The sequence below is a fragment of the Mytilus edulis genome, chromosome 4, assembly GCF_963676685.1.
Source record: "Mytilus edulis chromosome 4, xbMytEdul2.2, whole genome shotgun sequence".
Lineage (NCBI taxonomy): Eukaryota > Metazoa > Mollusca > Bivalvia > Mytilida > Mytilidae > Mytilus > Mytilus edulis.
The window spans coordinates 25110419-25133800 of NC_092347.1; positions in this window are offsets into that span (position 1 = coordinate 25110419).

The window sequence follows — 23382 nt, forward strand, 5'->3', positions numbered from 1 at the left end:
AAAAAGGGATTGACATGTTAGATTGGTATACATGTAAAGCACAAACAACAACTAACAACAACATTAACTATATGAAGTACATAACTGATGCATTTCATGTGTCTTTAATATAAACATTGTATAGTCACTGATGAAAGAAAGCCTGAAATAGAAAAAAAAACATCTACATGTGAGCTGATTATGCATAAAAGTAAACCATTACAGGTCAAAGTACTGTAATCGACATAGAGCCTTGGCTCGCACCGAATAGCAAGCTATAAAGGGCACCAACAATGACTAGTGGAAAACCAACGGTCTAATCTATATATAAAAAAAGAAACACTTTGAATATGAAACCACTGAAAATCAGGTTCCTGACTTAGGACAGGTGCAAACAAAAAGGCATGTTTAAGACAGTGAATAAATACAAAATAAAAGATGAATCTTCGTCTGCTGTGTACCAGTATATCTAATCGATGACACGACGATAAAATCGGTAACAATTAGGTAGTGTCAAGTCCCTTCCATATATATGTTCCTGGTCTGCTTTTGTAGATTTGTGTTGAGCCTGCGAATTATGTTGCAGAAGGCTTGACATAGGGATAGTGATCCAGAGGTGGCTGCTGCGGCAGTAATTTACTTCTTAAAAGCTTGATATTTTAGAAGGTGGAAGACCTGGATGCTTCATACTATATATAAATGCCTTATATTATAAAGTTTCTGTCTGTCATATGTCCATTGTCCTTGACCTCATTTTCATGGTTCAGTGACTACTTGAAAAAAAAATTAATTTGTAATGGTATTTTCTCTCATATCAGGTGTAAAAGAATAATTATATTCAGTATGAGATTACCTTGCAAGGTCCTTTTACCTGTAAGACAGTTATCATCTGACCTCATTTCACGGATCAGTGAACAAGGTTAATTTTTTGTTGTATAAAGTCTTATCTCAGATAAGCAATAGGTCTATAATTGGATTATGCAATGATTGTAAGGCAAACATGTCTAAGCGGTAGGTATCATCTGACCTTAACCCCATTTTCATGGTCCAGTGGTTAAAGGTGAGATTTTGTGTTTTGGTCTTTTTTTTTTCTAAAACTATATATAGGTCAACTATTTTTGGTGTATGGAAATCTTTTACTAGTGGAAATGATTAAATATTAAATTTGATGCAACTGTCGTACAAGGGGGAGGTTTAGTGCTATAAAACCAGGTTCAATCCACTATTTTCTACGTTTAAAAATGCCTGTACCAAGTCAGGAATGTGACAGTTGTCCATTCGTTTGATGTGTTTTACCATTTGATTTTGCCATTTGATTAGGACTTTCCGTTTTGAATTTTCCTCGGGTTCAGTATTTAAGTGATTTTACCTTTTGACTGAATGGAAACTGCGTTGTACTGCTATGTGCACAAGGGTTTCTTACTCAATCAAGAACTCGGAGATTGTGAATGATTTATCCTCTAAAACTTTTCATGACAAAAATGTATAGTTGTTCCAAAAAGATAAAGCCTCCAACGGGTTTGTCTTCATAATTATGTAAAACATAGGCAATAGTAGTGTGTCGCTGTTCAATAGTCATTATTTTATTTAACTTAAACAAACACAGGTCACAAACCAAAACTGATGGAGTCACATCAACTATCAGAGGGAAAAAACGAAACAACAAAGAAATACGTACTGGTCTGCTACAAAAACAAAAACGCCAACATGAATAGAAACGGACTACTAGTAATTGGTAGAGAAAAATGATTAAAATGTAGGTTCAACTTGTTTTTGTGGCTAGCCAAACCTCCCGCTTATATGGCAATGTTAAAATTAACGCTTAATTGACAACATAACATCATGGCTGCAATACAGTACGTACAAATAAATGCACAAACTCTCAGGACAGAAAAGTACATAAATAAGTTATATAATAGGACAATTCAACATGAAATCTACAGAATAAGAACAAACACCTAAAATTCGTTTACGACGGAACATATAGATCACAACAGAATTATGAGTTGTACGTCACACGAATGTATCAACGTAACAAAAAGTGACGCCACAGATAAATTTCTAATAATTGGAATATGAAAAATTGGGACTAAGTTTGTAATCGTTTTAATCAATATATCATATAACCATTACAAGAACATTGCTATAGAATTGTGTTAGTAATGATGTAAAAACATTATTTGGAATGTCTCACAAAAGATCTTGGAATAAACAAAACAGCTGGTAATACACAGGCACTTGTCTCAGAATTATTTCCCCCCTATATACCTTAATATATATGTGGTATATAGGGGGGAGGGGGAATTCTGAGACAAGTGCCTGTGTGGCAATAGTACAAATTCTTTAACATCATTTAAAAATGATGAAATTTTAGAAAATCAGAAATCTGTCCTTCTTTCCTCTGGTTTAAACATTAAAAAACCCGAACAAATCTAGTATTTTTATACTGGATACCATCGTGCATCCCTACTGGCAGATTGATTTTTGTACACGTACGAAGCAGAATTCATCCAGAACCTTCGAAAAGACAAAAAGAAAAAAGCACCGTGCGAAATTCTTTGATTCTACTTTAATTCATATAAATTATATGTTGATGATGTCCTACCGTACGACTGAATAATCGATACTTCAGTCAGTAATGAAATTAAGGATACTATAATTGACACAAGAGGGACTGCTTCATATATTGTGTTCTTAATATTGACACAGATGACGACTTCACACTAAAAACTATGACATATAAAGGCAACAGTAATATAAGATACCGGTGTTCAAATCTGGGTTACAAACTAAAACCGAGGGAAACACTTCAAGTGCAACAAAAACAAACGCCAACATTCATAGAAACGAACCATTTGATAACAACTGCCATATTCCTGACTTTGTACAGGATATTTTAAGAAACAATGGTGGGTCGAACCTGGTTTTATTGAATAACCTCCCGCTTATATGACAATGTTGAAAAATATCGCTATTCAAAAATGACAACACTGCTTGACAGAAAAACAGCACAAACACTCGCGATTAAACACTCATCACAGAAAAACAGCACAAACACTCGCGATTAAACACTCATCACAGAAAAACAGCACAAACACTCGCGATTAAACACTCATCACAGAAAAACAGCACAAACACTCGCGATTAAACACTCATCACAGAAAAACAGCACAAACACTCGCGATTAAACACTCATCACAGAAAAACAGCACAAACACTCGCGATTAAACACTCATCACAGAAAAACGCGCAAATACTCGCGATTAAACACTCATCACAGAAAAACGCGCAAATAAATAATATAATAGTCGACAAAACAAACAACAAAACGACAAAAAACATCTTTCATCAACAACAGACCTCACAGGACATCACAATCAGTGACGCAAACGGGATGATTTCAACCTCGCAAATATTAATTTCCCATTTTTCTTTGCCCGTATGGACTCCATGTACAGGAGTGTGCTTCTTTCGCAGAAACAGAGTTATGAGGAGGAAATATTAAAAATGACACATCATTGATTTTCATGCTTACGATGCATTACGATGCACTGTCATTTTAAAACATAATTATACATGTAACTATTAAACTATACATTTGATTTGATGTTTTTACAGTTTTACATCGTGTATTAAAAGTGTTTATATAACATCTTGTCTTATCTTTAACAGTCTATGACTAAAGTTTGCCACCACTATATCGGGTTGCTCGTTAACAGTTCTTTTATTGCTTCGAGTTGCTCGTTAACAGTTTTTTTATTGCTTCTTCCAGGCAATAGAAGTACATTGATCTTATCAATGACATGTGTAATTTCACTCGAAAAACAAGGTCTTCTTTCGAAAACTTGAATGGAACAATTCATTCCATAAAACACAATCTCAACCAGACAACATACATTTAGTGTAGCTAGTGAGTGTTTACCATGCACTCGTGAAAACATGATTGTGGGACAATTATTTATCAACCAAAATTTATTCAATTTTGAGAGTCAATTAAAAGGGCATTGGCTACGAGATATGAAAACAAGGATATTTTTTTGTTGTTGTTGTTCATTCATTAAAGAAAGTGATAACGTGAGATACTAATTCGCTTTTAGAAGCAAATTTGGTTCAATTTTGTCAAAAACAGATAAGAAACATTACTCATTATGATTATTCAATTGCAAGTGAATATTTCGACCTCGTTGAATCCATGTTCAAGTAACCTTTGATTTAACCCCTTAGCTGGAGATGGGTTTACCGTTACACATGTATTCAGCTATCAAAAGGAAAAAATGGCAACATTGAAAGAAAATAAGGATGAATGATTTAGTTGACTGATTCAATCCACTTCAAAAAATTCTTACACAGGTAAAAATGACGATAAACATACATTTTAACCTACAATATATAATCAAACAGACCAGGAAAAATCCAAGTGCACGTGGACGCTACCTGTTTATTTTGGGTTATATGACCGTCGGTAGTCTTAGGGGGTCATCAATATGGTTAAATTAGATGACGTCTAGACAAAAAATACAAACGCCATGTTGATAAATATTATCGTGTCAAAGCATTATTGAATAGCTTATTCTAATCATATATTTTTGTCCATCTGATGAGTTAAGCCTTTTTCAACTCATTTGTATAGTTCGTCCTTATGTTGAACTGTTATACCACTGTCCCAAGTTAGGGGGATCTCGCTAACATGTTTAACCCCGTCACATTATGTATGTGTGTGCCTGTCCCAAGTCAGGAACCTGTAATTCAGTGGTTGTCGTTTGTTTATGTGTTACATATTTTTTTCGTTCATTTTTTGTATACAAATAAGCCTACTAGCTTTCTCGTTCGAATTATTTCACATTGTCATTTCGGGGCCTTTTATAGCTGACTATGTGGTATGGGCTTTGCTCATTGTTAGAGGCCGTACGGTTACCTATAATTGTTAATTTCTGTGTCATTTTGGTCTCTTGTGGAGAGTTGTCTCATTGTATACGACATGTATAGTATGTTATGAATCAAATATGAGATTTTGAGTCAAATCGTTGACGATGAATTTGACAGCTAATGCTTCTTGAATATTATCAATGTTAAACGATTTTTTTACTTAATTTACAAGTGTGGACACAGATCAGTGTAGATAGTATGTTTGGATGTTTGACAGTGTTTTGTATGACAAAAGAAGTTCTATGTTTTCCCCATAGGATACTATATTATCAACTGTGTTGAACAATATGACAACCAACCTGAGCATTAGGGGATTTGTTTATTTAATATCAAGTTTTTTTATGTTCAAGACGAGCATGGAAGCGACATTAATTGCATCAATTACCAAATGATTATGATAGAATATGTTCCACATCTTTGATTTTGGATACATTTTGAAGCAAGGAGAGGAACACATGTATGACAGTTTTTTTTCTTCATGATATGATTTTTTTTATATGGAGATGGTATCTGAGAAAATGTATTTGCTTAGTATTTGTATGGTTCTATTTATATTTCTTTGTGGAGGATCATCATTATCATAAGTAAAAGATTTCGTTGAAATGTCAAACTTGCTTCTCAGATTAGAAGACATTTAATTGTTTTTAGTAATTAATTAACTCAGATTAGAAGATATGTATTGGCTTCCGAAGCTACACAAAACACCTTACAAATATATATTTATTTCGTCTTCAAGCCATTGTTCCACTACTAAATTGTCTATTCTTCTTACCAGCACACTTGGTACAAAACCTGATAATAAATTGTTCAAATAAGGCCTTCGAAAATAGTGGAATTAATTACTTTTGGAGTGTCAAGAACTCGTTGGAAGTACTTGATAAATTGCATGCTTATATTGGTGATTTTGAATCTGTTCAAAGTTTTGATTTTTCTACCCTGTATACCACATTTCATCACATTCTCATTGAGAAAAAATTCACACACCTAATTAAATGGGCATTTAAAAAATCAGAATGTGAATATATATGTTCAAACTCTTTTAGGTTATTTTTTAGTAGCAATAAACAAAAAAAAAACTATGTCAATTTGACATGCTTTGATACTATATATGCCCTTGAATTTTTACTAGATAACATTTTTTTTTTTGCTTTGGGGATTCCGTATATCGTCAGATTATCGGAATTCCAATGGGGACTAACTGTGCACCACTTATTGCGGACCTGTTTTTGTATTGCTATGAGTTACAATTTATGACAAAAATAAGCAAAAACACATCGAAACAACATCTGATAAACAAATTTAATAATACTTTTAGATATTTGGATGATATTTTGGCTCTCAATAATGACGACTTCAATATGTATATTAAAGAAATTTATCCTGTTGAAGTTACTTTAAATAAAGCTAATACTAACAATGACCACTGATTTTTCCTCGATCTTGATATCTATATCACTAACGGAAAGCTGAATACTATTAGTTACACAGTGTGCAATTGTCCTAATACGAGAATTTATCGGGTCAATAAAATTTGCCTCACCCGATATGAATTTTATTGACCCGATAAATTTCGTATTAGGACAATTGAACACTGTGTAACGAATTTATCCTGATTTTGTTATATTACATATTATTATATTGAAATTAAATTTTAAAACAACATCAACAAATATATTTTAGATATTTAATCTAAATCTGTGAAAAATAAAAAAAATTATTATGATTAAATTATCGCGGGTTCGTGACTGAATTAAAGTATATAACTATGCGCAAGCCTTATTTTAGTATTAGTATTGTCATCTGGTAAAGTCATGCCGATTATAAGATACACAGTTTTCTCTGCTTTCAAATCTTTGTTTGAACCCGTCGAACTGGAACATATCAATTATTGGTAATATTAATTATTTGGAAAACAAAAGGTCCTGGAATGGAGTATTTTTTAATCAACAGCATTGTCCTATATTAGTTATAAATAAAGTTGAATTCTTTGATTCGCTGTTTTACGTCATGCCCGCTAACAAATTGAAAGCTGTACCTATACGCCTTATTTTTAGTCACAGATTTTTAGTATTCGTATTGTTATCTTAGAAAGTCTTACTGATTAAAATACTACAATAGGTAACAATTTGACAATTTAGTAGTGTCAACCCTGTGATTCCGTGTATATAGCATATTAATCCTGAATACACCGTTTGGTGGTGCGCCTGTTAGATGCGGAACGTACAGATAAGATAATAGGTAACAGGTGAATATACTATTGGTATCGGTATCGGACTCGATCCGGAACTTCTTAATTATTAGCAATATTAATGATGGCAAGGGGTTTAGCTGTTATGCTGTTAAGGGGCATTTTAATTCTTTGCTATCTGTTATTCTGAAAATATATTTGCTGTTAGCTGTTATTGTCTTATTCATTGTTAGCTGTTATTGGGCTTTTAGTTTTTTTGTTATCTGTTATTGTGATAATGTTTTTGCTGTTAACTGTTATTGAAAATTGGAATGTTAGCATTTTTTTGACAGTCAAAATCGGTAGAAATTGATGATCATTGGATATTGGAGTCTACCACTACTAATATGTTGGTCCCGTATTTAGAGAAGGATTCCATTAACATAATTATACCCGTCACAGAAGTGAGGTCCAGGACAATTCCAGTATATCTTATGATAATCCTTTGTAATTAATTCCATTTTTTTTTAACATTTATTTAGAATTATCTTATTTTTTTGTATGAGGAGTATTGTTCCTTGTTTCCCGTACGAACATATTAAATAAGAACAATTCTTAATATGCACAGGCACTTGTCTCAGATCCCCCCCCCCCCCCCTAATATACCTTTATATAACACTATTAAGGTATATAGGAAATTTGTATCTGAGACAAGTGCCTGTGTTATGGTATATAGGAAATTTTTTTCTGAGACAAGTGCCTGTGTTTATATGACGAAAAGGAATATCTAGAAAGGATCTCAATTAAGGAGTAGGTCCTTACAACCAGTTAACCTTTTATACTATATGGTAAATAGACGCAACTCTTTTTAAAGCAGAACCAAATACATTGTACAATGAAAGTTCCCACCATCTACTGGGTTCCGACGCTGCACATAACTCATTACAAACAAAGATTTATTTCGTCTTCAAGCCATTGTACCCCTATTAAGCTACTATGTATTCTACTAACTAGTAGACTTGGTACAATCAAAAACCTGATAAAAAATGTTCAAATAAGGCTTTTGGATCTAGTGGAATATATTACTTTTGGAGTGTCAAAATTGGGACGAAATATTTGCGAAATTGCATGCTTTAAATATAATTGGTGCTTTTGATTGTTCTACCCTATATGCAACTTTGCCTCATAGTCTTATTCAGAAAAATTCACACACCTCATTACATGGGCATTTAAAAAAGTCAGAATGCGAATATAAATGTTCAAACTCTTTTAGGTCATTTTTTAGTAGCAACAAACACAAGAACTATGTCAATCGGACCTACTATGATACCATAACTGCCCTTGAATTCTTACTAGATATCATTTTTGTCTCTTTGACATATTCCTCAATTCCATTCTCAATTTAATTACAGAATAGTTAAATTACAAGCATGTATGAGTTTCCATAACTGTACAACAATAAATGCTGAAAAAAGTATTCCATAACAAATAAACAGCTACGACATGAGCGCATGATACGCCCGTCACCTTTTTGAAATATTCGATAACTTCTCAATGTGATATCAGATATTTGTCAAAATCGAAAGGGAGCTTCAGTCAATATATATCATGTATATAAACAATACATCAAAGTTTCATGAGAACTGCTGAAAACATTTTTGAGTTATTGTCCGAAAACTGGAAAATACAATCTTTTTTAGTGAATAAACCCCTCAACTGAATAACATAAAATCGAAAATTAATAAAAATCGAAAGGGCGCTTATAACAATAGATATAAACAATTCAGCAAAGTTTTATGAGACCTGCTGACAACGTTTTTTGTGTTTATGTCCGAAAACTAGAAAATCCCCCCTTTTTATCTAATAAAACCCTTTAACTCGATAACGTAAAATGTGAAAGGATTTTTGAGATATTATCAGAAAACTGAAGAAAAAAACCCCGCCATTTTTATTGAATAAAACCCCTAGCATTACTCAAAAACTTAAAATCTAAAATTTATATAAAAAAAAACGATAGGGAGCTTGCGTCAATAGATATAAACAATTTCCAAAAAAGTCTTATGTAAATTGGTTAAAGAGTGTTTGAGTTTATGTCCGACATGTTGACAACGGACGGACAAGAATATACCAAATATTTCTCTAAAAACCATGTTCATAGAAAATGGAATTCATTTCAAATGATTATACCCGTAATAAGAAATACTGGATTTGTCAAGGACCCGACTAATTTTAATATTTCATTTACTGTTATCTGTTTTTGTACATTTTAATTCCTTGTTATCTGTTATTAGCCAAATCAATTTGCTGTTATGCTGTTATTGGGACCCCTTGTCCCCCCCCCCCCCCCCCTCATTAATTACGTGGAAAACGAAAGGGCCTGGAGTGGTGTAATTTTTAATCTACACCTTTGTACTATATTAGTTATATATAAAGTTGAATTCTTTGATTCGTCGTTTTTAAGTGATGACGGCTGACAAATTGGACCTCGTTATTTTAGTATTATAGATTATTCATATTTAAAGACATTTAATAACACCAAATTTGTAACAACTTTATTTGAATTTATATGTCATATAAACATCCAAATATAAAAAATTTGAGTCTGCCGCCAAAACATGGAACAAACATCGACTCAGGAGAAATTGTTATAAATCGTTTTAGAATATTTGGTCTGCTGACATCCTTATCGCGATCAACATATGGAATCGCGATCAACATATGGAGCATGGCGAGACCACAAAAATCCATCGTCTTTCATCCCTGCAAAAAAGAACGTTCACAACAGAGGCTTATTACTTGGAGAGTTAATAAAAGCCCAAGAACACGTCGTACGTTTGTGTAAAATTCCTTATAAAGGAATTAAACTTTCCTATAAGCATGATAAGCATAATGATTTTATCATACAATCGCTGTTACAAAATATTAAACTTGCTTTTATGCTGACAAAGAGTAAAGACCAGTAAACAAACTAGGCATAGAACAAGGTAAGATACACGTATATGATTTTATATAGAGTAAGTTTACTAGTGTGATATTGGTACTTGGGAATTCAGTCGCCTGGAGTTTTTCGCCGTTTACATCTAGGTCCATGATTTCAATTTTTTCTTGTAATAGTCAGTGGAAACATATTTAAGATCCAGAATCAATGAAATAACGGAGTGTTGGGATCCGATCCCGAAATACCGCATATAAAGACACAAAATCCGTAGTCCAGAATTAGAAAAAACAAAATCACGTTTTAAAGGTTGGAATACAGGATGTTCTTTCAATTTTTTAGGTTGTAGCGAAATAAAATTTAGAATGGAAATGGGGAGTGTGTCAAAGAGGCAACAATCCGACCATAGAACATGGATAAAAAATAATCCATGCAGGTTTCATATGATTTATATTTTGTTCGTCAGTAGTGAGAACAAATAAAGTTGATGAATTGGACTCATTAATGAATAGGCAGACAGGACTGCTCTCGTGCGATACCCCAGTGTACTTGGCAGTCTGTTTATAGTTTTTGAATTAGTTCCAGAGGTTATTTTCAATACTCAAACTCTTAAGATTCCCTTAACCTCTGGTGTGAACACAAGCAACATCAGTAAGTTTACTAGAATTATTCCTTCCTCACCACAGTTCAGTATCGCCTTAAGCTTTCTTTTTTCGGCAAGGGCCTATTTTTAACCAAAGATCCATGATGGTAACCGTTATACTAGCCTAGGTTAATGTAATCGAGAACATCACCCATTGAGATGCTGAGTTATATTGGGGAAGAATAGTTTGAAAGGAATGATTGAAAAGTTATCACGGTGGGTATGGTTGTCCTGCGAGAGAACGTTCTGTGCTGGTGATTCGGTCCTGACGGGTGCTGGTGATCAATGAAAAAATGTAAACAAGGACGAAAATGATGATTTTTGACGTTTTCACTCATAAAAAATGGAAGAAAACAGTTGAGATTTTTCAATTTTGTTTCTTATGGGTTCATATATAAACCATTAAAAAGTTGACCCTCTAAACTGTTTCAGTAAGCGTAACACAAAAATGCTCATTTTCAGAAAATCTAGAACTGAAAAAATAAAACAAAAATGCTAGATATTACCTTTGCCTACATACTCAATGGAATCGGCTGTAACTCAGAAAATTCGAATACATTTTAACAGACAGTGGTCATGTTTGTTGATGAATATTGTTTTTCCTAGATTCACTCTTGAAAAATAATTTGGTAACATTTGGTCAAGTAATTTCAGAAAGATCTTTTTGTAATTGCGGACACCAAGACAATACATGAACCTCACACGACCCCTCGACACAGCTAGGTGAGCTTATATATGATCTTATAGCGATTCGAGTTGATAACCAGTTGATATTAAGCCAGTTTTTTGTGTGTGTAGATTTGTATTGTTTTATAAAAAAGAAGATGTGATATGATTGCAAATGAGACAACTATCCACAAAAGACCATAATGACACAGACATTAACAACTATAGGTCACCGTACGGCCTTCAACAATGAGCAAAGCCCATACCGCATAGTCAGCTATAAAAGGCCCCAACAAGACACTGTAAAACAATTCAAACGAGAAAACTAACGGCCTTAATTATTCAGTTATGTAAAAAAAAATTAAAAAAAATCTATATTTTTGCTCTCCATTTTTATGCAAAACCTTTTACATTTTTATTTTATGGGTTATTGTTGAAAGTCGTACGATGACGTATGGTTGTTAACATATACTTCCTTTGGTTTCTTATGGAAATTTGTCCATTGACAACAAACATACACATCATCTACTTTATATAAGTATTGTAAAAATTACAACGTATTTTGGTGATCTTGCAAAATGATCGTAATCCCGAAATCGTAAACATATTTTCTTATCTTAAAAGGGGGCAAGAAGGGTTCCATTAACAGGCCAATAAATAAGATTACAGTTAATTTAAAAAAAAATTTTAAAAAAATAGGGGATTTTTTTCTCTCATAATAACAGTAAACAGATTCACAACCATGTCAATTTCAAGAAAGCAGACAACAGTTAATTAGTCAATAACAGTACAGCATCAATGATCTTGAATATATGCCACTTTTAACTAAAATATAAAGGCACAGAACAAGGACATAGGAGCACAGAACCAGGACCGTTTTTCTTATCACCAGCACAACGTCAGGACAATTCCGTTTAACGAACTTGCACGACTTTTGCAATATAATATTGTTGTAATATACTTTGCATGGTACTTATGACGCATCAGAGAAAAATTAAGCAACAAAACAGTCGTTTTATTGCCGTTCTGGTACAATGTAAACAAACCCACCAGCACAGAATCAGGACCCACCAGCACCTGACAGGACCAAATCACCAGCACAGAACGTTCTCTCGCAGGACCACCATACCCACCGATGATCAGTTATAGAATTTTAGGTTGAGACAAAACAACAGTAGACTATGTTTCGTATTTAATTACAATAAACAAATAAACACATAACAAAGATGCCGAAATTTAAGTGAGGAAATTGCCTCATTTGCCTCACAGGTATTTGGGGCATGGACCCCCCTTTTTTGGACCTCACTAAAAAAAATATTGTTTAGTGTTTTTTTTATTTATTTACAATATTCTACAATGTATAAACATATATCAAGTCTCAACAATCCATTGCTAGTCGATTACAATAACTTTTTTTACTATCCATACGAGCCCAAGTGAAAATTTTTTTTCACTTGGGCTCGTATGGATAGTAAAAAAAGTTATTGTAATCGACTAGCAATGGATTGTTGAGACTTGATATATGTTTATACATTGTAGAATATTGTAAATAAATAAAAAAAACACTAAACAATATTTTTTTTAGTGAGGTCCAAAAAAGGGGGGTCCATGCCCCAAATACCTGTGAAATCGACGAGTGTAAATAATTATAACTAAAAAAATAAAATCACTCCATTCAGTTAATTTGTAGAATAATTATATTTATAATCAACTGAGCAATACAAATGGCAATTTGCAGTGGCAGATCCAGAACTTTTCCTAAGGGGGGCCCGCTGACTGACCTAAAAAGGGGGGGGGGGGGGGGCGCACTCCAGTCATGCTTCAATGATTCCCTATATAATCAACCAAATTTTTCCCACGAAAGAGGGGGCCCGGGCCCCCCAGGCCCCCCTGGATCCGCCTATGATTTGTACTATACCTAAAGACTGCAGCAAATTTTTATATAATAAACAAACATTCTGTGAATATTGCATGGTCAGTTACCATAGATGGATCCAGGGGGGCTGGCCCCCCTTTTGTCGGAAAAATTTGGTGGATTATATAGGGAATCACAGTAGCAGGACTCGAGCGGGGTCCCCCTTAGGTCAGTTAGGGGGCCCCCTCTTTTGAAAAGTTCTGGATCCGCCACGGGTTACTGGTTAAAAATTCATTGTTTTGATGTTATATGTATATGTAAATTTTTCAGAAAACAAAATACTTAATACCTGGATTTTAATGTGCATTTTTTTCCAATCTGTAGAAGATAGCAAAGTAGACAAACACATGAGTTTCATTTGATATGGCAGTGGCGGATCCAGAACTTTTCCTAAGGGGGGGCTGACTGACCTAAGAGGGGGCCGCTCCAGTCATGCTTCAATGATTCCCTATATAATCAACCAAATTTTTCCTACGAAAGGGGGGGCCTGGGCCCCCCAGGGCCCCCCTGGATCCGCCTATGTATGGTCCACCCAGTTACACAGTTTAAATTAACTTATTGTTGTTTGTGGGTGTCTGTTGTCCATCTATTGTCCATTTAAAACAATACTACTCACAACATTTATTATATGTGGGAGTTTATCAAACCTCTTTCCCAACTTAGATTGTTTGGCATCTTCTGCAGGAATGGAAAAAAATGAATAGCAAAGTCTTGAAAAGTGTATCATTTTCTGGAATGTCAAATGCATTTGAAATAGACAATGATATAGTGCTAGTGGGGCCTACTAATGACTAATTCTTGTTTTATATATTTTCATGTGTATGCATGGTTGTATATATATTTATATTTCATTTCAGAGTAAAGTTACTTCATAGAAATGAAAAAATGGTTGATCAATTTATTTTTAGTTCACCTGGCCCAAAAGGGCCAAGTAAGCTTTTCTCATGCATTTGGCGTCCGTCATCGTCATCTGTTAACTTTTACATAAATCTTCTCCTCTGAAACTACTGGGCCAAATAAAACTAAACCTGGCCTAAACCATCCTTAATATGGTGTCTAGTTTAAAAATTGCATTTGATGACCCGCCGGCCATCAACCAGATGGCTGCCATGGCTCAAAATAGAACATAGGGGTAAAATGCAGTTTATGGCTTATATCTCTGAAACTAAAGCATGTATATGTTTAACCCCGCCGCATTTTTGCGCCTGTCCCAAGTCAGGAGCCTAGAGAGCTGGCCTTTGTTAGTCTTGTATTATTTTAATTTTAGTTTCTTGTGTACAAAAACTAAACTAGTATATATTTGTTTAGGGGCCAGCTGAAGGATGCCTACGGTGCGGGAATTCTCGCTACATTGAAGACCTGTTGGTGACCTTCTGCATTGTTCTGCTGTTGTTTTTTACTCTCAATTTTAGAGTAAATCTGACAAAAGGTAGAAATATTTATTAGGTGAAGATCTATCTGCCTATTCAGCAGTAAGGTTGATTTATAATCATTTAGTATATTTTTATGTGTTTGGTAGTATGATATTATTAAGTAAGTATTTCTGTATTGGCCTTTTTATTGGTCCGAGGCTTGCTGTATTGGCCTGAAAAATACAGAAATACACATAATAGTATCTTTATTAATTAACTACAGTGTTACAATATTTTTTTTTTAATTTCATTTGACAAAAGATATATATTTTTACCTTGCAGTAGAACTATCCAAATCTAAGTTTCTTTTTATTAGATGCAATATATAATGATCTGGTGCTGTTTCCAGGTGTCTTCAGCATTTTCTCATCTGATGGATTTTTCTACCCTTTCCAGTCACTATAAAGTGTTACAATTTTAATTTAGACGCAACACATAGATAGTAACTGGAAAGGTACTGCCGTTGCATGTGTTATGAACAAACTAATTGAATATATTTAAAAATGATACAACTATCCAGAAGCCAAATGACCAAAGATTTGCATAATTACAAAATGCATATGCCTGCATGGTTTGGGTTTAAAAATAAATGACAGTTTACAACAAAAAAGCGAAAGTAAACAGTTAATCGATTTGCAGTATTTGTACTATCGTGAAATTATGATGTCGTCAAGAAATGAATTTTGTGATAATCTACTCATTCCCCAAACCTGAAATAATTCCATCGTCTGCTTTCAAAATGCTTTTAAAATTAAGATGCCCGTCTTTAGCCTGAAATATATGCCGTACTGAACTAACAGCATGTTTATGATGACCAAATTGAAACCATGAACTACGTCTTCCAAACAACTGTTTACTTTCAGTTTGTATTTATCGTGGCTTTCGATATAAAAACTAGAGATGTTCCGAAATCCTGTATTTATGTCAACTCGGCCAATACAAAAAAAAATCTGTATTGGCCGAGTTTACACCTTATATTGCATAGGCATTTTTATGCCCCACCGTCCGTTCGCTTCAGGTTAAAGTTTTTGGTCAAGGTAGTTTTTGAAGAAGTTGAAGTCCAATCAACTTGAAACTTAGTACACATGCTCCCCATGATATGATCTTTCTAATTTTAATGCCAAATTATAGTTTTGACCCCAATTTCATGGTCCACTGAACATAGAAAATTATGGTGCGAAGTTCAGGTTAAAGTTTTTGGTCAAGGTAGTTTTTGAAGAAGTTGAAGTCCAATCAACTTGAAACTTAGTACACATGTTTCCCATGATATGATCTTTCTAATTTTAATGCCAAATTATAGTTTTGACCCCAATTTCATGATCCACTGAACATAGAAAATGATAGTGTGAAGTTCAGGTTAATGTTTTGGTCAAGGTAGTTTTTGATGAAGTTAAAGTTACATCAACTTGAAACTTAGTACATTTGTACACATGTTTCCTATAATATGATCTTTCTAATTATAATTCCAAATTATAATTTTGACCCAAATTTCATGGTCCACTGCACATAGAAAATGATAGTGCGAGTGGGGCATCCGTGTACTATGGACACATTCTTGTTCATCATATTTAAGTCCAATAAAAGTGCAGTTAATTAATAATCAAAGATACTTGGTATGCAGTTGTATTAGTATTGGCACATTTCATTACCATGGAGATTATTTTGCTCCGCCCGCCTTCTCAGTTATGGTTTATTGACTTTGAAATTTTGCTTAGTTTATGTATTAGTTTGTGTTAAGGTTTGTTTAAAGGGAACTTCTTATTTTAAGATATATTTTTCATGTGTATGGTTGTAATATTATTGTCTCACTTGACAGCTAGGGTCTGAAAGTGAGATAAAGGTATGCTGTTTCTGGCATCGACCACAGCGGCAGTAATGTATTTTAAAATTTGTGATTAGATCTAGTTTGTGGTGAAATAGAAGTTGTAGATCAATCATATTTGGTATGCAGTCCTTTATTTTAGTCCTATTAGTACTGGCACATCTCATTTCCATAGACCCTGCCCCCTCAATCATGGTCTATTGACTTTGAAGCTTTTGCTTATTTTACATGGATTTGTTTGTGATTAGGTCAGTTTATTGGGAACAACTAGTGGTAAGTCAATAATATTTGATATGCAGTTGTATCAGCATTTGAATCGTTTTCACAGCGACTATTTTGCTCTGCCTCCTTAGTCATGGTCTATTGTTTTTTTTTGCTAAGTGAACATGTTTTAGTTTCCAATTCTATCAAGGAGGACTAAGGAAAAAATAGAATAAAAAGATGTGGAAAATTCAACAATGAGAAAATGTTTAAAAAAAGATGTTTAAATATGTTTTGATTTGTGTACATTAATCTGAATAATAATGACTTTCTTTTATTTCCAATTCTACCAAAGAGGACAGAAGAAGCAGCCCAAAGTGAAAGACTTGAAGAAATATAGGCAATGTAAGTAGGATTAAGTGATTTCGCTGTTTGTGGTGTTTCCTCGAAGTAGCTGGTTACCTCCAAATGCGACAGTCATGGATGTTGAGATGGCCTACGTCGCAGACTCGCGAGGACGGGCGCCTTGTATGTTCGTTAGTGAACTACGACAGCTACAGGCTTCCTGCCTATGCCTGTAGAAGGGGACTTTGAGATGTCATGCTGAAGTTTTCTGGAGATTATCTGGTTTCATTTTTGGGAAGCAGTCCACATGGAAAAATGACGCAGCCAAACTAAAGATACGCTGGATTGGTTCTTTCTAATGTCCCTGTTATTAAGAAGCAGGAAAAATTGAAGAATAAGAGATGGAAAATGTCAAATTTACTTGGTCTACAACAAAGAAACCCTTTTATTTTATTGCTGTTCTTCATATACAAGTTCACAGACAAGTCCTTCAACAATGAGAAAATGTTTAATAAAAAATGTGTTTAAAAATGTTTTGATTTGTGTACATTAATCTGAATAATAATGACTTTCTTTTATTTCCAATTCTACCAAAGAGGACAGAAGAAGCAGCCCAAAGTGAAAGACTTGAAGAAATATAGGCAATGTTAGTAGGATTAAGTGATTTTGCTGTTTGTGGCGTTTCCTCGAAGTAGCTGGTTACCTCCAAATGGGACGACAGTCATGTATGTTGAGATGGCCTACGTCGCAGACTCGCGAGGACAGGCGGCTCAGATGTTCGCTAGCGACCTACGACAGCTACAGGCTTACTGCCTATGCCTGTAGAAGGGGACTTTGAGATGTCATGCTGAAGTTTTCTGGAGATTATTTGGTTTCATTTTTGGGAAGCAGTCCACATGGAAAAATGACGCAGCAAAACTAAAGATACGCTGGATTGGTTCTTTCTAATGTCCCTGTTGTTAAGAAACAGGAAAAATTGAAGAATAAGAGCGGGAAAATGTCAAATTTACTTGGTCTACAACAAAGAAACCCTTTTATTTTATTGCTGTTCTTCATATACAAGTTCACAGACAAGTCCTTCAACAATGAGAAAATGTTTTAAAAAAAATGTGTTTAAAATTGAAGAATAAGAGCGGGAAAATGTCAAATTTACTTGGTCTACAACAAAGAAACCCTTTTATTTTATTGCTGTTCTTCATGTACAAGTTCACAGACAAGTCCTCCAACAATGAGAAAATGTTTAATAAAAAATGTGTTTAAAAATGTTTTGATTTGTGTACATTAATCTGACTAATAATGACATTCTTTTATTTCGGATTCTACCAAAGAGGACAGAAGAAGCAGCCCAAAGTGAAAGACTTGAAGAAATATAGGCAATGTAAGTAGGATTAAGTGATTTTGCTGTTTGTGGTGTTTCCTCGAAGTAGCTGGTTACCTCCAAATGGGACGACAGTCATGTATGTTGAGATGGCCTACGTCGCAGACTCGCGAGGACAGGCGGCTCAGATGTTCGCTAGCGACCTACGACAGCTACAGGCTTACTGCCTATGCCTGTAGAAGGGGACTTTGAGATGTCATGCTGAAGTTTTCTGGAGATTATTTGGTTTCATTTTTGGGAAGCAGTCCACATGGAAAAATGACGCAGCCAAACTAAAGATACGCTGGATTGGTTCTTTCTAATGTCCCTGTTGTTAAGAACCAGGAAAATTGAAGAATAAGAGCGGGAAAATGTCAAATTTACTTGGTCTACAACAAAGAAACCTTTTTATTTTATTGCTGTTCTTCATATATAAGTTCACAGACAAGTCCTTCAACAATGAGAAAATGTTTAAAAAAAATTGTGTATAAAAATGTTAGCTGTTTCTTACAGAGTTATCTCCTAGTGTTATGTAGGTGTTAGACCACCAATTACTCCCTCAAATTTTGAACGTATGTAAAAGTAGGCCTACTGTAACACAAAATAGTGCTTTTGATGTCATTGTTTACTTAATTTAACCAACAAATTCGCAGAAATGCAACTTTTGGTGAAAGAGAAATATATTTTTAGACCATTTTGAGCTAAAATTCACTTGTCTGTCAGTTTGCATTAAAAATTTGGGATTAATGCGCTCTATAGTACACTAATTTAAGATTTTCAGAAAACCAGGGGTTATTTTTGGAGTACCGCTGTTTTGAAGGTCAGATGTACCAAATTAATAGTAGAATTTTGTAACAGAATATTAATCTTAATTTGAAAACAATTTGATATTGCAGAACAAATATCAAATGATCATTTCAGAAATACATTGTGCTTCAAGTGCAAAGTCTTTTCTAACAATTAACAGTTGTTTTCTGAGCTAGTTCTGATTGGTCAGGTTTTATTGTCTGTTTCTTGCTTTTGTTCTATGGATAGCTATATATATAGTTCAGTGGTACCTTTTTTTTCAGGATATGGTGTGGGTTATTCAAAAGGATCTTTTTATGTAATTTTGAAATGATATACATTTGATATTTGATAGTAATTGACTGATTCGATCCACAAAAAAACCTTTTATTTTATTGCTGTTCTTCATATTCAAGTTGACAGACAAGTCCTTCAACAATGAGAAAATGTATAAAAAAATTGTTTATAAAAATGTTTTGATTTGTGTACATTAATCTGACTAATAATGACATTCTTTTATTTCGGATTCTACCAAAGAGGACAGAAGAAGCAGCCCAAAGTGAAAGACTTGAAGAAATATAGGCAATGTAAGTAGGATTAAGTGATTTTGCTGTTTGTGGTGTTTCCTCGAAGTAGCTGGTTACCTCCAAATGGGACGACAGTCATGTATGTTGAGATGGCCTACGTCGCAGACTCGCGAGGACAGGCGGCTCAGATGTTCGCTAGCGACCTACGACAGCTACAGGCTTACTGCCTATGCCTGTAGAAGGGGACTTTGAGATGTCATGCTGAAGTTTTCTGGAGATTATTTGGTTTCATTTTTGGGAAGCAGTCCACATGGAAAAATGACGCAGCCAAACTAAAGATACGCTGGATTGGTTCTTTCTAATGTCCCTGTTATTAAGAAACAGGAAAAATTGAAGAATAAGAGCGGGAAAATGTCAAATTTACTTGGTCTACAACAAAGAAACCCTTTTATTTTATTGCTGTTCTTCATATACAAGTTCACAGACAAGTCCTTCAACAATGAGAAAATGTTTAAAAAAAAATGTGTTTAAAATTGAAGAATAAGAGCGGGAAAATGTCAAATTTACTTGGTCTACAACAAAGAAACCCTTTTATTTTATTGCTGTTCTTCATGTACAAGTTCACAGACAAGTCCTCCAACAATGAGAAAATGTTTAATAAAAAATGTGTTTAAAAATGTTTTGATTTGTGTACATTAATCTGACTAATAATGACATTCTTTTATTTCGGATTCTACCAAAGAGGACAGAAGAAGCAGCCCAAAGTGAAAGACTTGAAGAAATATAGGCAATGTAAGTAGGATTAAGTGATTTTGCTGTTTGTGGTGTTTCCTCGAAGTAGCTGGTTACCTCCAAATGGGACGACAGTCATGGATGTTGAGATGGCCTACGTCGCAGACTCGCGGGGACGGGCGGCTCAGATGTTTGCTAGCGACGTACGACAGCTACAGGCTTACTGCCTATGCCTGTAGAAGGGGACTTTGAGATGTCATGCTGAAGTTTTCTGGAGATTATCTGGTTTCATTTTTGGGAAGCAGTCCACATGGAAAAATGACGTAGCCAAACTAAAGATACGCTGGATTGGTTCTTTCTAATGTCCCTGTTGTTAAGAACCAGGAAAATTGAAGAATAAGAGCGGGAAAATGTCAAATTTACTTGGTCTACAACAAAGAAACCCTTTTATTTTATTGCTGTTCTTCATATACAAGTTCACAGACAAGTCCTTCAACAATGAGAAAATGTTTAAAAAAAATTGTGTATAAAAATGTTAGCTGTTTCTTACAGAGTTATCTCCTAGTGTTATGTAGGTGTCAGACCACCAATTACTCCCTCAAATTTTGAACGTATGTAAAAGTAGGCCTACTGTAACACAAAATAGTGCTTTTGATGTCATTGTTTACTTAATTTAACCAACAAATTCGCAGAAATGAAACTTTTGGTGAAAGAGAAATATATTTCGACCATTTTGAGCTAAAATTCACTTGTTTGTCAGTTTGCATTAAAAATTTGGGATTAATGCGCTCTATAGTACACTAATTTAAGATTTTCAGAAAACCAGGGGTTATTTTTGGAGTACCGCTGTTTTGAAGGTCAGATGTACCAAATTAATAGTAGAATTTTGTAACAGAATATTTATCTTAATTTGAAAACAATTTGATATTGCAGAACAAATATCAAATGATCATTTCAGAAATACATTGTGCTTCAAGTGCAAAGTCTTTTCTAACAATTAACAGTTGTTTTCTGAGCTAGTTCTGATTAGTCAGGTTTTATTGTCTGTTTCTTGCTTTTGTTCTATGGATAGCTATATATATAGTTCAGTGGTACCTTTTTTTTCAGGATATGGTGTGGGTTATTCAAAAGGATCTTTTTATGTAATTTTGAAATGATATACATTTGATATTTGATAGTAATTGACTGATTCGATCCACAAAAAAACCTTTTATTTTATTGCTGTTCTTCATATTCAAGTTGACAGACAAGTCCTTCAACAATGAGAAAATGTATAAAAAAATTGTTTATAAAAATGTTTTGATTTGTGTACATTAATCTGACTAATAATGACATTCTTTTATTTCGGATTCTACCAAAGAGGACAGAAGAAGCAGCCCAAAGTGAAAGACTTGAAGAAATATAGGCAATGTAAGTAGGATTAAGTGATTTTGCTGTTTGTGGTGTTTCCTCGAAGTAGCTGGTTACCTCCAAATGGGACGACAGTCATGGATGTTGAGATGGCCTACGTCGCAGACTCGCGGGGACGGGCGGCTCAGATGTTTGCTAGCGACCTACGACAGCTACAGGCTTACTGCCTATGCCTGTAGAAGGGGACTTTGAGATGTCATGCTGAAGTTTTCTGGAGATTATCTGGTTTCATTTTTGGGAAGCAGTCCACATGGAAAAATGACGCAGCCAAACTAAAGATACGCTGGATTGGTTCTTTCTAATGTCCCTGTTGTTAAGAACCAGGAAAATTGAAGAATAAGAGCGGGAAAATGTCAAATTTACTTGGTCTACAACAAAGAAACCCTTTTATTTTATTGCTGTTCTTCATATACAAGTTCACAGACAAGTCCTTCAACAATGAGAAAATGTTTAAAAAAAATTGTGTATAAAAATGTTAGCTGTTTCTTACAGAGTTATCTCCTAGTGTTATGTAGGTGTCAGACCACCAATTACTCCCTCAAATTTTGAACGTATGTAAAAGTAGGCCTACTGTAACACAAAATAGTGCTTTTGATGTCATTGTTTACTTAATTTAACCAACAAAGTCGCAGAAATGAAACTTTTGGTGAAAGAGAAATATATTTCGACCATTTTGAGCTAAAATTCACTTGTCTGTCAGTTTGCATTAAAAATTTGGGATTAATGCGCTCTATAGTACACTAATTTAAGATTTTCAGAAAACCAGGGGTTATTTTTGGAGTACCGCTGTTTTGAAGGTCAGATGTACCAAATTAATAGTAGAATTTTGTAACAGAATATTAATCTTAATTTGAAAACAATTTGATATTGCAGAACAAATATCAAATGATCATTTCAGAAATACATTGTGCTTCAAGTGCAAAGTCTTTTCTAACAATTAACAGTTGTTTTCTGAGCTAGTTCTGATTGGTCAGGTTTTATTGTCTGTTTCTTGCTTTTGTTCTATGGATAGCTATATATATAGTTCAGTGGTACCTTTTTTTTCAGGATATGGTGTGGGTTATTCAAAAGGATCTTTTTATGTAATTTTGAAATGATATACATTTGATATTTGATAGTAATTGACTGATTCGATCCACAAAAAAACCTTTTATTTTATTGCTGTTCTTCATATTCAAGTTGACAGACAAGTCCTTCAACAATGAGAAAATGTATAAAAAAATTGTTTATAAAAATGTTTTGATTTGTGTACATTAATCTGACTAATAATGACATTCTTTTATTTCGGATTCTACCAAAGAGGACAGAAGAAGCAGCCCAAAGTGAAAGACTTGAAGAAATATAGGCAATGTAAGTAGGATTAAGTGATTTTGCTGTTTGTGGTGTTTCCTCGAAGTAGCTGGTTACCTCCAAATGGGACGACAGTCATGGATGTTGAGATGGCCTACGTCGCAGACTCGCGGGGACGGGCGGCTCGGATGTTTGCTAGCGACCTACGACAGCTACAGGCTTACTGCCTATGCCTGTAGAAGGGGACTTTGAGATGTCATGCTGAAGTT